The 14,311-nt window shown below is 49.1% G+C and overlaps 1 long non-coding RNA gene across 1 annotated transcript in view; it reads right to left on the minus strand.

Annotated features, from left to right (window-relative positions):
• LOC136385017 (uncharacterized) overlaps positions 1 to 11,686 on the minus strand; it is a 120,083-nt gene extending 108,397 nt beyond the window's left edge. Inside the window, exon 1 of the long non-coding RNA XR_010747678.1 lies at positions 11,675 to 11,686. This is a non-coding gene — a long non-coding RNA (uncharacterized lncRNA). The remainder of the gene's footprint in view (positions 1 to 11,674) is intronic.
• Between the last annotated feature and the right edge of the window lie 2,625 nt (positions 11,687 to 14,311).

Genomic DNA, 14,311 nt, shown 5'->3' on the forward strand with positions numbered 1-14,311 from the left:
AGGCCAAGTCCATCTTGTAGTGCGTCCACAATGTCCATGAAGCCATCGTACGGTTGTCCCCAAGACACAGAACTCATAATTGATGTATACAGAGCAGCTGAGAGAATCCCCGAACGGGTCCTCCGAGAACTGAGGCCACCGTGGTGGGAAAGACTGAACAGTGGCCGTCAGAGCAGCACACACACAGGAGACCAGGGAGTCAGAGCAGCACACACACAGGAGACCAGGGAGTCAGAGCAGCACACACACAGGAGACCAGGGAGTCAGAGCAGCACACACACAGGAGACCAGGGAGTCAGAGCAGCACACACAGGAGACCAGGGAGTCAGAGCAGCACACACAGGAGACCAGGGAGTCAGAGCAGCACACACACAGGAGACCAGGGAGTCAGAGCAGCACACACACAGGAGACCAGGGAGTCAGAGCAGCACACACACAGGAGACCAGGGAGTCAGAGCAGCACACACACAGGAGACCAGGGAGTCAGAGGCTGGACCACACACGTGGATGGACCGCAGAGACTTGAGCTCCGTCCAGGGTGTGAAGATGCAGGAATGCTGATGCCCTCCTCATCCTCAGGCAGCTCTTTATTCCTCCTGTAGTTGGAGAAGAAGACAGGAAGGTGGTGGAAGGAAGAAGATGAAGATGGAGGAGGAAGGAGAACTTAATAAACAGTAGGGAATTGTTGCAAACTTGACCCGCAGGTGACTCCAACAGCTGGTGCAGCTCCAGTGTGGCCTCGTGGCTTGAGCAAGCTCACACGTCACCTGGTCCCCACATCACATACAGTTCTGGCCAATGGCTGTGGCTCCGCCTGTACCCAGAGCTCACTCAGAGCTGCGTCCTCTCAGCGGCCCGGCCAGCACACACTCACCATATCCCAGGGGACATCACCCCCACAGCCCGGGTCTCCGTCTTGTCTGCAGAGCTCTGACTTCCTTGTCCACCCACAGAAAATCCTCCCGCTGCTCCGTGACAGGGATGACGTTGTGCTGACAGGACCTGGCAAGTGGGAACTGTCCTACTCCACAGTTAACGATGCTCTTTTTGTGTCGGATGTTGCAGAACAAATATCTGTACACCTTAGGGCTCTTCTCCCTCTTTGCAGTATGATAGGTCCACAGGGGGTGAGCAGGACAGGAAACTGTCAAGGTCAAGGATAACTAGGGACATGCAGCCCCTTGTGCATCCATGACGGGGGCACAGCCTCCATGGGCTCTGGACGTGAGAGGCAGCACATTCCTCAGGTGAGCACGAGACTCCAGCAAATATATGGTGTGGCCTCGAAAGCTGCTCTATTAGAGGTGGACCCAGAAAAAGGGCTCTGTACCAGCTTCAGGTGGCAGTACTAACTGCTCTGTGACCCAACTCTTTATTGGTGCAGATGAAATGGTCCTAGAACTTCCATTGGCAGATAGAGATTCTGTTTGGAGCCTTAGCAAGACCTGGAGCAGATGACAGTGTAGACGCTCTGGGTTTTCTTACAAGTTCTTGCTAAGTGTCACCACCAATCCTAGTGACACTGGATAAACTGCTCCCGTCCTATTTTTTAGGTCAAGTGTTTGCAACACCACTCAACTCCTAAAATCCTCTCCACCCAGAAACACAGCATCTAAGGGTCCCCTCCTCTGTCTCTTCAGTGTCATGACTGGGAACCACGTGGAGAACTGACCGCAGGGCTGCAAACCCTCAGTGTGTTCCTTCCTCCTGAGCCACAGGGACACAGCCGAACCCGGACCAGAGGCTGGTGAACGTCACACTCACGGTTCACCGGGGTGTGGGGAGCTGGGCAGGAAGTCACTGCAGAGGACAGAGCTGCACAGGGACCCTGGCTCTGCAGGGACCTGTGGGGACGAAGGACTTCCAGGCTCTGGTGGAGGCCCATCTGGGCATCTCAGGTGGGTATTTTCTCCTCTGAACCCAAAGCAGTCTTAGCTCAGAGGGCAAACACACAGGAAAATGGTCTGTCGTCAAAATGCACAGAGATTTGTCCCAAAGGGATTCTTTGGTTTGAAAAAAGAAACTTCACCATGGGCCACCATGTTACCATGCAACCTGAGCTGTCCATTGTGTCTTGGCTGTGATGTCACCCATGGAGTCATAGAGGTGGCCATGTGTAGCATGATACAGCATCCATGTGAGTTGGTGCACACATGACCCAATCTGGGAGGACCCTGCAGGCATGAATCAGTTATATAAGCAGTGGACGAGATGCCCTCAGTCCCTATGGCTATCCAGTGGGTCATTCTTTCCGCACATACCTGGGGACTCATGGGCAGCTTCTTATGACCTGTGGACAGAAGGAAAGCGTGGCCTGGCTTACCTATTATTCAGCACAATGTCAATGAGCCACCAGGAGGTAGACAGCTACAGCACCACAGACCATCTGTGGACATTCATGAAGGACAGTGGGGGAGGGGAATGGCACCAAGGGCCAAGTTTGGGGCAGTCGCCTTCATTCTTCAATTTGTTTGGATGACAACTGACCAGTAGGCACATGTGCAACATTTTTTTTTTTCTTTCATTTTTCTGAAGCTGGAAACAGGGAGAGACAGTCAGACAGACTCCCGCATGCGCCCGACCGGGATCCACCCGGCACGCCCACCAGGGGCAACGCTCTGCCCACCAGGGGGCGATGCTCTGCCCATCCTGGGCGTCGCCATGTTGCGACCAGAGCCACTCTAGCGCCTGAGGCAGAGGCCACAGAGCCATCCCCAGCGCCCGGGCCATCCTTGCTCCAATGGAGCCTTGGCTGCGGGAGGGGAAGAGAGAGACAGAGAGGAAAGTGCGGCGGAGGGGTGGAGAAGCAAATGGGCGCTTCTCCTGTGTGCCCTGGCCGGGAATCGAACCCGGGTCTTCTGCACGCTAGGCCGACGCTCTACCGCTGAGCCAACCGGCCAGGGCCAACATTTTGGTTCAACAGTGAGAGACAGGCAGGAAACACGATGGAGCCTGACCAGGGGTGGTACAGCAGATAGAGCATCAAACGGGGACACTGAGGACCCAGGTTCACAGCCTTGACGCTGATACCTTGAGCATGGGCTTATCTAGCTTAAGCACAGTGGAGCCAGCTTGAGTGTGGGATCACAGACATGATTCAATGGTTATTGGCTAGAGCCCTAATTCCCCTGCTTAAGCCCAAGGTCCTTGGCTTGAGCAACATGTCAGTGGCTCAACTTGAGCCCCTTAGTCAAGTCACATATGAGTAGCAATCAATGAATAAAGTGCCTCAAGTACATGGTGATGCTTCTCTCTCTTCCTTCCTGTCTCTGTCTGTCTGTCTCTCTATCACTGAGAAACAAAGAGCCCTACAAGTGAAACTATTTAATGTGTTAATCATGTTAACCCCAGAAGTGTAACAATAAAGAAATATTGAAAAGAAATATAGTCAGTCACCCCCTCCTTGTTCAAGGAAAGAAGAGACATTCTTCTTTCTCGTAAATAATATAACTATTGTGTTTACTGACCTTGTGCTCACGAAGAATCATGCACATCATCTGTTGAGACTTGGTTGTGGAAGGTGCGCTCTATGGAGACTCAGCACATGACTAATAAAGAATAGTTTCTATAAAAATAAGAGAAAATTAGTCATTAAGAGTCATTAAGAGTTTAAAAACTCATTTTTCATTTCAGAGTCTAGACAATCACAAAAATATCTCAACATGGAGTCGCGACACCACAGACAGAGCCGTGTGGACACCACGGTTCCCAATGGTATTTCTCCCGCTGGGCATCACAGAAGCAACGTTGTGCCGACCAGACCTGGTGAGTGGGAACAGTTCTAGTCTAAACATGTTCATGCACTCTGAGTGTCAGCATCCTCAGAATACATTTGTGTAAAAAACTAAGGGTTCTTCTCACTCACTGAAAGATTTACGGGTCCAGAGGGATTGAGCAGGACAGGTCACTGTCAAGGTGAAGGAAAACATGGAGCATCCGGCCCCTGGTACAACCATGATGGAGGCACAGCCCCCGTGGGCTCTGGATGTGAGAGGCGGCACATTCCTCAGGTGAGCAGGAGACTCCTGCTAATTTATGGCCAGACCTGAGGAGCTGCTCATTTTTAGTTAAACCTCAAAAAAAAGAGAGGGCTCAGTACCAGGTTCGAGCTGTGGTATAAGCTGCTCCGTGACCAGACCTTTTATTGGTGCAGAAGCGATGTTCTTAGAATTCCACTGGCAGAGAGAGATTCTGTTTGGAGCTTTAGGAGGCCCTGGAGTGAATGACAGTGTAGACACTCAGGGTTTTCTTCCTAGGTCTTGCTGTCACCCACCAATCCTAGTGACACTGGAGAAACTGCTCCTGTCCTAGTTTTCAAGTCAAGTGTTTGCAGTACCACCCAACCTCTAAAATCCTCTCCACCCGGAAACACAACATCTAAGTGTCCCTCTCTTCTGTCACTTTAGTGTCATGACTGAGAACCACGTGATAACTTAGCACAAGACAGCAAACCCTCAGTGTGTTCCTTCCTCTTGAGTCACAGGGACACAGCAGAACCCAGACCAGAGGCTGGTGAGTGTCACATTCATGGTTCACTGGGGTGTAGAGAGCTGGGCAGGAAGTCACTGCAGAGGACAGAGCTCCATGGGGTCCTGGCTCTGCAGGAACCTGAGGGGACACAGGGGTTCCAGGCTCTGGTGTGGCCCATCTGGGCATCACAGGTGGTTGTGATCCCTTCTCAAAGCCAGGGTCATCCCAGCTCAGAGAAGGAACATTCAAGGGAATGACCTGTCATTGCCTCTCAAATAGACTGTGATTTGTCCCAGAGGGTTTCCTTGGTTTCAAAGAAAAATACGTTTCATGATGGGCCTCCACGTGAGCATGCAACCTGAACTGTCCACTATGTCATGACTGTGATGTCACCCAGAGTCATAGAGGTGGCCATGCACAGGAAGATACAGCATCCATGTGACGTGGTGCATACATGACCCAACCTGGGAGGACCCTGCAGGCAGAAATCAGTTATATAAGCTGTGACTGCACTGCTCTCAGTCCCTCTGGGTGTACAGTAAGTCCTTCTTTCTGCGCACACTGAGGACTCACAGGAGCTCCCCGTGACCTGCTGACAGAGGAAGGAAGGGCATAGCGTGGCTTACAGATAACTCAGCGTGATGTCAACGAGCCACCAGGAGGTGGACGGCTGCAGCACGACAGGTCCTCTGTGGAGCTTCCTGAAGGACAGTGGCTGAAGGAAGGTGGCACCATGGGCCAAGTTTGGGACATTCATTTCCCTTCACCCTTCACTTTGCTTGGATGACAAATGACCAGACATGCACTTGCATACTTACTCATGATTCTGGGCAATATTTTCGTTCAACAGTGAGAGACAGGCAAGAACCATGATAGAGCCTGACTAGTCCTAGTCCAGTGGAGAGAGCATCAGACTGAGACACGGAGGACCCAGCTTCCAAACCCTGATGTTGACACCTTGAGCATGGGCTTCTCTAGCTTCAGTGCAAGGTCAACAGCTTAACTGTGGGATCCTAGACATGATCCAATGGTCATTGGCTTGAGCCTCAATGTCACTGGCTGGAGCAAGGTGTCAGTGGCTCGGCTTGATCCCTTTGGTTAGGGCACATATGAGTAGCAATCAACAAATAATTAAAGTGCTGCAAGTACATACTGATGCTCCTCATCTCTATTCCTGCCTGTCTGTCACTATGAAGCAAAAAGCTATACAAGTGACATTATATTTAATGTGGTAAAAACAGGTATATAACAAAAAAAGTTTGAAAGAAATATTGTCAGCTCCCCACCCCCCTTGTTCAAGGAAAAAGAGACATTATTTTTTCTTGTGAATAATATGAACATTAGCATTTACTTACCTTGTGCTCACTAAGGATCATGCACATTATCTGTTGAGACACAGTAGAAGGTATGACGTATGGTGACAGACAAGAGACAGGTAACGAAGGATAATTTCTAGGAAAAGAAGAGAAAACCGATCACTGAGAGTTAAAAAACCAGTGTCTGATTCCAGAGTCCAGACAATCAGGACAATTTCTAAACACGGGGCTGCAGCATCGCAGCTGGAGCAGTGAGGATGCCGTGGCTCCTCAGAGTCTCCTGGTTTCTAGTCTCATTATCTGGGTGACGGCATAGATGTCCCGGGACATCTCTGAGTGTCCCCAGAGCACACGGGGATGTGGTATGTAGAGTCACAGAGAGGGTCTCCTGATTTACATCCAAGGTTCCAGACCCAGTTTGAAGAGCTCAGGACAGGAGCCGTTTTAGTTTTCAGTGGTTTCAACCAGATGTGAGAACAACTGGAATGGTTCCTTGTACAGTTATAACTGAATTCGGAACAAACAAGAATAACCCAGGACTCGTCACAGCCAGGGAGAATGTACAAGAGGGAACACAAAGGCAAGAACAGTGGTGACCTCCCTTGTGGCAGCTGTGACCTTGACTGGACTCCAGTCCCAGCAGGACCCTTAGCTAAGTGACAAAGTGTGACCCTTGAAGCATGTCTGCTACACTCAGAAAGAACTAGGTAAGATGTGTCATTTCTACACGCAGGACACTATGGACTCTGGGTGGGAAAGCTGAATGATGGGGACGAGGGTGGGAGGGAGAGAAGGTTGGATGAGGATAAATTTAGTGATTGGGCTTCATCAGTATGTTGGCATATTTGGCTGAAACATGGATCCCACAATGACTCACAGTGAGTGACATGGGCATGTCCACTCTCCCTTGGTTTAATGTAGAGGAAGGAATTCGAAACCTTGACAAATTTGCCCAGTGGTGAAACAGTGAACAGAGCATTAACCTGGGCAGATGAAGCCCCATGTTCAAGAATCTGAGGTCACTGGCCTGTAAGTAGGCTCACCAGCTTGAGCATGTGGTCACTGGCTTAAGCATGGAATTATCAACATGATCCTGGGTCACTGGCTTGAGCCCCAAATTTGCTGGCTTGAGCAAAATAACACTGGTTTGGTTGAGCCCCCGGGTCAAAGCATGTATGAGAAGCAATCAATGAACAATAAAAATACCACAACTACAAACTGATGCTTCTCCTCTCTCTCTCTATTTTCTCCCTTGATCCTCTGCCTATCTCCCTCTTGCTCTAAAAAATATATATATAATATTTAAGAGACTGAAATGTTAGAGTGGGTCTGCCATCTAAGTCTTATTCACCACTCTGCAAGTGTGCACAAGAAACACCTTTCACCCACATATTGAGTGACACCCCCATATCGTGACAATTTAGAGAAAACTGACATCCATATATATATATATATATTTTTTTTTAAGAGATAGACAGTGACTCAGAGAGAGGGATAGACAGGGACAGACAGACAGGAACGGAGAGATGAGAAGCATCAATGGTTAGTTTTTTTGCACCTTGCTACACCTTAGCTGTTCACTAATCGCTTTCTCATATTGCCTTGACCATGGGACTTCAGCAAACTGAGTAATCCCTTGCTCGAGCCAGCAACCTTGGGTCCAAGCTGGTGAGCTTTTGCTCAAACCAGAAGAGCCCGTGCTCAAACTGGCGACCTCGGGGTCTCGAACCTGGGTCCTTCCGCATCCCAGTTTGATGCTCTGTCCACTGTGCCACCACCTGGTCAGGCACAACTGACATCTTTGAAGAGCTCCTTGATCACTCTTCTTTGAATACCACAACTTACCATGGGAATATGGCCACTCAATTAGACACTCTAAATGTGATGAGAGGTACTGCATTCCGGGGTGGCCGAGATAAATCTTGTTCACCCTCTAGTTTCTTGGTGGGTCTGGTCCTCTATCAGACAGCAACGTCAGGGCAGCCCCACATCAGTCTGATGGCCCCGACCTTAGACGTCGGCTCATCAATCACGGTGCTCCCAGGAGAGAGAGAGGCAGCAAGCGTGCTCTATTCTCACTTGACCTGTATGAGCAGAATGTTCTAGTTGAAATGAACGAACAAGAATGTATGGCACCAGCATATTAACCAATTCTCAGACCTGAGCCACTATACACACCCAAGATCACTTAACTGATGGGGAAACCAGGAACCCTCTGGGAAAGGGCCCAACAGTCTACTGAACAATTATATTGTACATTGTCCCTCAAGTCTGTCCCCAAGGGCCCATTGCTGTATTCAGGGACTACAGGACATAATATCTGAAGTGACATTGTATACGGGATCCATAATAGGAATGTCACCCTCCACTCAAAGTAGAGGCTTTTGAGCTTTAGGGGGTTTAGCTCATGTCCTCTTGTAGTATGTCCATTGCATCCATGAAGCCATCGTGTGGCTGTTCCCTAGACCAAGAACTCATAACTAATGTAGACAGAAAAGCTGGGAGAATCCCCACGTGGGTTCCCTGCCGACGGAGCTACTGTGGTGGGAGAGACTAAACAGAGGCCATCAGAACTGCCCACAACTACGAAAATAGTAAATCAAGGTTTGCCACACACCTGGATGGACGGCACAGAACTGTGCCACCATGAATGACTGGAAAGATGCAGGAATGTCGATTGCTACCACATACTTATTCAGCTCTTTATGTGTCCTGTGCAGAAAAAAAAGGAAGTAAAAATAATGTCATTGAATTACTGAAAATTACTGAAAACTTTACCTTCAGGTGACTATGACAGCTGCGGCTGCCCTAACGTGGTCTCATTGCTTGAGCAAACTCACACATCCCCTGGCCCCAACATCACCTACTGTTCTGGCCAATGGCTTTGGCTCTGTCTGTATCCAAATTTCAATCACAATGGTTTTATCTCAGCCTCACGGCCAACACACACTCACCCTCTCAACCCAGGAGACATCACCTCCACATCCCGGGACTCTGTCTCCTCTGCAGAGCTCTGACTTCCTTTTCCACCCACAGGACGTCCCTCCCGCTGCTGCGTGACAGGGATGATGTTGTCCTGATGGGACCTGGTGAGTGGGAACTGTCCTACTCCACATTTATTGATGCTCTTTTAGACTCAGAAGTTGCACAATCACTTTGTGTAACATTCAGGGTTCTTCTCCCTCAGTGAAATATTCATGGGTCCCGAGATGTTGAGCAGCACAGGTAATTGTCAAGGTAAACAGTAACATAGGATATTTGTCCCCTTGCACAACCACGGTGGAGGCACAGCCCCCGTGGGCTCTGGATGTGAGAGGTAGCACTTTCCTCAGTTGACCATAGGACTCCTGCAAATTTATGGCATGACCTGAAAAGCTGCTCATTTTGAGTTGGACCCAGATTTTAAATAGAGGACTCAGCACAACGTCCACGCTGGGGTAGAAGCTGTCCATGACCCACCTGTGTCTCCCTGCGGGCACGCTGGCCCTAGAGCTTCCACTGGCTGATAGACATTCTGTTTGGAGCCTTCCAAGATCTAGAGGGAATGACAATGTAGACGGTGAGCATTTTCTTCCAAGGTCGCTCTATCACCCATCAGTCCTACTGACACTTGAAGAACTGCTCTTGTCCTACTTCTCAGTTCGACCGGTTGTGCCATCACTCAGCCTCTAAAATGTTCTTTATCCAGTGTACACCCTCAGAGAGCTTTGATGGAAGAAAGACCGGATCTCTTGACAAAACACACCAGCAGACAACAAAATCTCTATACTGATAACTTCACCTCATGCCATTCACCAAAGTACGACAGCCTTTGACCAGGGTGACTGTGCCACCGACATGGGTCATTGAGGGGCTACAGGACAAGTTTTAACAATGACATTTTCTATAGGAGACTCAAAATGTCAACATGACCCTGCATCAGACCAGGTGCTCTTGAGGGTGAGGTGACCCATGGGGGTTCAGCTCAGGTCCATGTGGTAGTGCTTCCACTGGGTCCCCGGAAGTCATCCTGTGGTTGTCCTCTAGACCTAGCATGTGTAACTCAAATAGATACAGCACCAGAGAGAATCCCCAGACAGGATCACTGAGGACAGAGGATACCCTGCTGGGAAAGGTAAAGAGAGGCCGTCAGAACTGCCCACACCTGGGAAAACAGGAAGTCACAGGCTGGGCCACACACCTGGAGGGACTGCAGAGATCGGAGCTCCATCAAGGGTTTGAAGATGCAGGAATGAGGATGCCCTCCTCATCCTCAGTTAGGTCTTTGTTTGTCCTGCAGGGGGAGAAAAAAAAAATAAAGCAGCAACTTACTAAATGGCAGTGAGTTCTGTTGATGGGAATGCAAATTAGTACAACCATTATGGAAGAAAGTATGGTGGTTCCTCCAAAAATGAAGAATAGAACTATCATATGACCCAGTTATCCCTGTTCTGGGTATATACCTCAGAAATTCCAAAACCTCGGTACGTAAAGAGACATACACCCCTATGTCTTCACATTGTTCACAGTGTCCAAGACATGGAAACAACCCAAGTGCCCCTCGATAGAGGACTGGATAAAGAAGATGTGGATCTATACAATGGAATGCTACTCAGCCATAAGAAATGAGGACATAGTGACATTTAGGACAGCATGGACGGACCCTGAGAACATGAAACTGAGTCTACAGCCATGGCACCCTGAATGTGCCGGATCTTGCCGGATCTCAGAAGGTAAGCAGGACTGGGCCCAGTTAGTACTTAGATGGGAGAACATTATATTGAGTGAAATAACTCAATCAGAAAAATCTGAGAACTATAGGACTTCACACACAGGTGGGGTAAAATAATGAGACTCATAGACACAGAGGAAGGTGAAGTGGTTACCAGGGGGAGGGGGGAGAAAAGGGAGGGTGGGGAAGGGAGTCAAGAGGGACAGATATACGGTGACGGAAAGTGATGTGACCCTGGGGGATGGGGATGCAACATAATCCGTAGTTCAAATGCTATAGAAACATTTATCTGAAACCTATGCACTCTTACTGCTCAATGTCACCCTGTTACATTTATTTTTCTAAATAAAAAATTTAAAAATGGCCGTGGATTATGCAGACCTTACCTTCAGGTAACTCTAACTGCCGCTGTGCACCAGTGTGGTCTCATTGCTTGAGCAAACTCACAGATTCCTGGGTCCCCATGTCAACTCTTGTTCTCAGAAATGGCTTTGGCTCCGCCGGTACCCAAACCTCAATCAGAGCCGTGTCCTCTCAGCGGTTTGGCCAGCACACACTCACCCTCTCACCCCAGGGGACCTCACCTCCACAGCCCGGGTCTCCGTCTCCTCTGCAGAGCTCTGACTGCCTTGTCCACCCACAGGACATCCCTTCTGCCACTGCATTACAGGGACGACGTTGTCCTGATGGGACCTGGGGAGTGGGGAAAGTTCTAGTCTAGATTTGCTCATGCATCTGAATGTTAGAAGCTGCAGAATAAACCTGTGTAAAATTCAGGGTGCTTATCTTTTAGTAAAATATATATATATATATATTTTTGTATTTTTCTGAAGCTGGAAACGGAGAGAGACAGTCAGACAGACTCCCACATGCGCCCGACCGGGATCCACTCGGCACGCCCACCAGGGGCGATGCTCTGCCCACCAGGGGGCGATGCTCTGCCCCTCCGGGGCGTCGCTCTGCTGCAACCAGAGCCACTCTAGCGCTTGGGGCAGAGGCCAAGGAGCCATCCCCAGCGCCCGGGCCATCTTTGCTCCAATGGAGCCTCGGCTGCAGGAGGGGAAGAGAGAGACAGAGAGGAAGAAGGGTGGGGGTGGAGAAGCAAATGGGCGCTTCTCCTGTGTGCCCTGGCCTGGAATCAAACCCGGGTCCACCGCACGCCAGGCCGACACTCTACCGCTGATCCAACCGGCCAGGGCCTACAGATATTGCAGAAAACTAGAATAACTCAGGGTTTGTCGTGACCAGGAAATTGCACAAGAAGAACCAACAAGGGTAAGAATGGTGGTGACCTCTTCTGTGGCAGCTGAAAGCTTGGCCACATTCACATCCCCAAGAAACCCCAAGGGTGAGTGACAGAGCGTGACCCTTGAGCAAATGCGCTCCACTGTGAAAGAAGTACGGGAGATGTGTCATTTATCCATGCAGGACACTATGGATGTGTGTGGGAATGCTGAATGATTGGGGACGCGGGTGGGAGAGACATAGTTATGGATGAGAATGAATTTATTGATGCTGCATTTGTACCTGTGTCTGGGCTCATTAGAAAGGTCTCTGAGAGTACGTTGCAGATTTGGCTGAAATAGGAATCCAGCGATAGCCCACAGTGAGTGACATGGGGGTGTCCACTTTCCCTCAGGTTGAACATAGAAGAACAGATTGGAAAGCGTGGAGAGACTGAAGTCCTAATCACCACTCTGATAACACCCAGCAGACACACCTCTCACTGCACATCGAGAAATAAATGAAGAATGGACCCTTGGCATCTTTGAAGAGCTTTGTGTCAATGATTCTTTGAAGTCAAGACCTTACATTGGAAACAGCATCAAGTCAATTAAAATATCTAAATGTGTTGAGTGTACTTGAATACCTGGGAGGTGGGCATTGATGCTCGGAGGGTCTGGTTCCTCTTACAGACAGCGAGGTCAGAGCAGTACCCGATGAGTTGCAGAGGTCTTGACTTCTCTTTCTATCTAAGGACGTCCTCCCACTGCTCCATCAAAAGGATGACACTGTGCTGACTAGACCTGGTGAGTGAGAACAGACTTGTTTATGCATTTTGAATGTTAGAGGCTGCGGAATAAATTTGTGTAAAATTCAGCGGTCTTCTCCCTCAGTGAAATATTCATGGGTCCAGAGGGATTCAAGAGGACAGGTAACAGTGAAGGTAAAGGATAACTAGGGACATCAGGCCCCTTGTACAACCATGATGGAGGCACAGCCCCCGTGGGCTCTGGATGTGAGAGGCGACACATTCCTCAGGTGAGCGTGTGACTCCTGCATATTTATGGTGGGACCTGAAGAGCTGCACATTTTGAGTTGGACTCAGAACAAGAGATGGCTCTATACAAGGTCCAGGCTGCAGGACTAGCCTTTCTGTGACCTGGGTCATACACTGCTGCAGACATGCTGGTCCTTGAACTGTCCCTGGTAGGTATGAATTCCATTTAGAGCCTCACAAGACCCGGCGGCCTGACTGGTGACAGCACAGTGGGTACACCACAGGACCTCATTTCAAAACTCCATTGTCACTGGCTAGAGCGCGGACTCCCCCAGTTGAGCACAGGTCGTCAGCTTGAGTAAGGTATCACTGGTCTGGCTGGAGCCCCCTGGTCAAGACAACTACAAGGAGCAATCAATGAACAATTAAAGTGAAGCAACCATGAGTTGATGCTTCTTATCTCTTTCCCTTTCTCTCTCTCTCAAATCAATAAAAGAAAAGTAACACATGGTAGGAAATTCGGGTACATACTTAGGGTTTTCAACCAAGGTCCTGCTGTCATTCACCAATCCCTGCTGTCTTCTGAGAACCAACTCTTAGACTTTGTTTGTCTAAGAGTCAAATATGTCAAAAAAAAAAGTTCTTTCTTGAAAACGCAGGCACATGGTTGTACCATCACTCAACCTCTAAAATCCTCTCCGCCCAGCCCTGGCTGGGTGCTCATGGGGGAAGCGTCGTCCCCACATGCTAAGGTGCCCATCCCTGAGGAGGGCACATACAGGAACATATCTGTGTTCCTGTCTTTCTCTCTACTTTCCTCAAATAAAAATTTATATATTGATTATGTTACCCCAATAAATTTAGTAACAAAAAATAAATAAATAAAAGTGCCTGACCAGGTGATGGCGCAGTGCATAGAGCATTGGACTAGGACATGGAGGACCCAGGTTTGAAACCCCAAGGTCACTGGCTTGAGCTTGGGATCATAAACATGACCCCATGGTTGCTGGCTTGAGCCCAAGGTCACTGGCTTGAAGCCCAAGGTCGCTGACTTGAGCAAGGGGTCACTCGTTCTGTTCTAGCCCCCTGGTCAAGGCATTTATGAGAAAGCAATCAAAGAACAACTAAGGAGCCACAACAAAGAATTGATGCTTATCTCTTCCTTCCTGCCTGTCTATCCCTACCGTCCCTCTCTCTGTCTCTGTCACACACAGAAAAAAGTAAAATAAATCTATTTTTCTGACTCCTTTTCAAGGGAAGAAGGGATATTCTCCTCTCTTTTGCATAACATAAATCTGAGATTGCAGCATTACCTTTGGCTCACTGAGGACATGGAGAATCACCTGTTGAACTTGGCAGAGGAGGGGATGCCGTGTGGTGCGGCCGTCAGCCACTGATGAGGAAGAGTTTCATGGAAACTGAGGAAAACAAAGATGAATAGTTTTAGAAAATAGTTCTGATTCCAGATGATATCCAACTAATCACAGGGGTGATAAATGGTGATGGACAAAGAACTGACCGGGGGAAGGGGGTGGACACACAATAGGGTCGTATATGTTGTGGAATTGGGCACCTGAAACCCGTATAGTTATG

The sequence above is a fragment of the Saccopteryx leptura genome, chromosome 13 (assembly GCF_036850995.1).
Source record: "Saccopteryx leptura isolate mSacLep1 chromosome 13, mSacLep1_pri_phased_curated, whole genome shotgun sequence".
NCBI classification, from domain to species: Eukaryota; Metazoa; Chordata; class Mammalia; order Chiroptera; family Emballonuridae; genus Saccopteryx; species Saccopteryx leptura.